The 3095-nt window shown below is 44.3% G+C and overlaps 1 long non-coding RNA gene across 1 annotated transcript; it reads right to left on the bottom strand.

Moving 5' to 3' along the window:
• Nucleotides 1-355: 355 nt before the first annotated feature.
• On the bottom strand, nucleotides 356-2322 carry LOC128084232 (uncharacterized). The gene is made up of 2 exons (XR_008208397.1): nucleotides 2221-2322; nucleotides 356-674 (listed from the first exon to the last, which is right to left on the bottom strand). It is a non-coding gene; the product is annotated as an uncharacterized LOC128084232 (long non-coding RNA).
• Between the last annotated feature and the right edge of the window lie 773 nt (nucleotides 2323-3095).

Here is a 3095-nt window from a genome sequence, read left to right as displayed (position 1 = left end):
CAACTTCAGGAAGCTCTACCAAATTCAAGAAGGATCATTATTCCGAAATTCAACCGCAACGCGGCACACCCAGGAAGCACTCCACACAATTCAGTTCAGTGAGTAATGCAAGTTTTATACATTACAGTTTTGAAGTAGATAACTTGTTAAACTGTTCTATACGGATTTATGTCTTCCTGGTTTTGTTAGTTTGGTGGTTTTTGTTTTTTTTTTTTTTTAGAGAACATAGAATGCTCATTTGATGATTGCACGAGGAGTAATTTTTGTCCCCTTTCTCGTCCCCTGAGATAACTAAGCTAGGGAATGAGCCTTAAGTACACAAATAACCAGCACATCCTCTTTTTTTCCCCCCAGATAAAGTTAGAAGTTCTAGTTTTGTTAAGTTGAAGACAAATAGGCCTCCACAAAAACTTAAGGTAACTGCATTCAGCCATTCCATCGCAGTCCACGTTAGTAATGTAAATTCCTAACAGAGCATTCTCGCCTTTGGTAAAAGCAGCATTTCCAATAATAATAATAATAATAATAATAATGAGAAATCTTCTAAGAAAACAGACGCATCATCACCTGCTTCCCAGCACTTGGAAGCAACCGTAGACGTTCACAGTTTCTGGGGGAAGCACACGGAAAGAGGAAGAACAGAGCTACGCATAGACCTTCTTCTTGACGCAAACCTGTAGAAGAACAGGTAAAGATATTTCTCTTAAAACAGAGGCCCAATTCTTCACTACTTAAATACACAATCTTTTTTAAGCCTTTACATTACCTGTCCTCGATACAACTGAGGACTTTACACAACAGGCATCATCTTAGATAAGGATTAAAACTTAACTACAAGAGACATACAAATGCAAAAAACTCTCCAGAACTATAAAGCAATTTGGCCTCACAGACCTCTCACAAGGAAGCTTTAAGGGCACTTCCATTGTTTTATTTTTCCATTAGACTCACCTTTTCCACCAGCTACACTCAAAAAGAAGTTGAGAGCAGAGCAGCAACTTCCCTTCTAGGTAAGCAAGGCTCCCCAGCACCCCCCTCCCTCCCGGGCCCTCCAGGGGAGGGCCCCGGCGCCCCCCTCCCTCCAGGGGAGGGCCCCGGCGCCCCCCTCCCTCACAAAATTCCGAGTTCGATCAACCCACCACCCTCCCAAAAAAAAAAAAAAATCTCTTTAGAGATAGTGCAAAATCCAGTGTCTAGCACCCAAAAAACAACAATGGCACAAAGTTTTTTTTCTTTTTCCCCCTCTAGCAAAACACCACAACTTTCAATTCCTACCACCAAGAAAAAACCAAAATCTATTCTAGCACCAAACCATAAACAACCAAACTCAACAAAAAGCCAAAGTTAAAATTCAAACCACCAATAAAAAAAAACAAGCCAATTCCAACTACAATCTAGCACCAAACAAAACAACCAAACTCACCAAAAAGCCAAAGTTAAAATTCAAACCACCAATAAAAAAAAATACAAGCCAATTCCAACTTATAATCTAGCACCAAACAAAACAACCAAACTCACCAAAAAGCCAAAGTTAAAATTCAAACCACCAATAAAAAAAAATACAAGCCAATTCCAACTTACAATCTAGCACCAAAACAACCAAAGTTCAATTCCTACCACCAAAAAAAAAAAAAAAGCCAACTCTTAATTACAGTTTCTAGCACCAAGAAAAAACAAGCCAACACCAAATCAGTTTCTACCACCAGAGAAAAAAACCTAACAAGCCAATTCCAACTATCAGTTTCTTGCACCAATGGAAAAACCCAACTAACAAACAATCTAGCACCAAAGAAAAAACAACCAAACTGACTAACAAGCCAACACCACATTTCAATTCCTAGCACCAAGAAAAAAACAACGTAACAAGCCAACTCCTAATTACAGCTTCTAGCACCAAGAAAAAGCAAGCCAACGCCAAATCTGTTTCTAGGACCAAAGACAAAAGCATAACGCAAGCCAATTCCCTTTTTCAGTTTCTAGCACCGAAGGAAACAAAAAGGAAACCTAACATACAAGCCAATTCCAACTTACGCTTTCCAGCACCAAGAAAAAACAACCCAACTGACTAACAAACCAACACCAAATCTCAGTTCCTAGCACCAGCAACAACTAAACAGCACTCCCGTCACCTTCTTTCAAAATCAAACTGACTAACAAGCCATCTCTAAAGAAAACAATAAGCCAACAGGACCCTATGAAATACAAAAAGCACAGGCCTACCTGTAAGCTCTGCCACTTCCACGTACGCCAGTATCGCAGCCTTGCTCTTGAGGCGCCGGCGCTGAAAGAAGAAGGCGACTCTGGGGTGCTCCGCTTCACCGGAAGAGACGAGACAACCAACTCCAGCAGAAAAGGGCCGCCGCAGCTCCGCCGCCGCTGCCTGTGGTGCCTCTCTCACCTCTCGCTCCTCCAACTCCCTTCCTCCTCTGGAAGAACCGCAAGATCTGCCACTCTTTCAGGCCTGAAACAAAAGCATACCAGCGCCCAGTCCCAGCCGTGAACTCCATCCCAGGGGCAGGACGAGAAGACAAAACTCGCCTCACTCCGGACCTGCGGGAAGACCTCCGTCAACATCCTCTGACCGGCACCTATTGCAGCCCTCACCCTGCAAAATAAACACCATTGCAGAGCCGCTCCCTTGCTGAAGCCGCCCATCACCCAGGAAAGCAACCGGAACAGCCCCAGAGTAGCAGACTCTGCAGCCTATTCCGTCGCTCACACGGTGAAGTCATTCTTCCTTCTCTTTGTATAGAGCTTCTGCAGTGCAAGTCCTTCCAAGCTGCTCCCTTTGCTCTGCAGATGAGCCGATCTCCATCGGCTGGACTCCTGCGCTTCAGATATTTGTAGCAGTAGCCATATTCCCCCGGCGACATCCTCCAGCCTTCTCTCAGAAAAACCAAAACAGTACCAACAACACACAAGGCGACCTTGTTGGTCTGTCCTGATTTCCCCTCGGCAAATCCACCTGAAGCCCTCCTTAGAAGTTTCTTCTCTTCCTGCTGCTCGATGATGCTATCTAGATGTTGCTGCATCATCTTCTGGGGGATGGAGTCGAGGCCAACTGGCCTACCTTTGCGCAGGCCATCCTCACCCCT

Source organism: Tympanuchus pallidicinctus, unplaced genomic scaffold (assembly GCF_026119805.1).
Source record: "Tympanuchus pallidicinctus isolate F22 unplaced genomic scaffold, pur_lepc_1.0 scaffold26, whole genome shotgun sequence".
NCBI classification, from domain to species: domain Eukaryota; kingdom Metazoa; phylum Chordata; class Aves; order Galliformes; family Phasianidae; genus Tympanuchus; species Tympanuchus pallidicinctus.
This window is presented reverse-complemented; position numbering and strand designations above follow the sequence as displayed.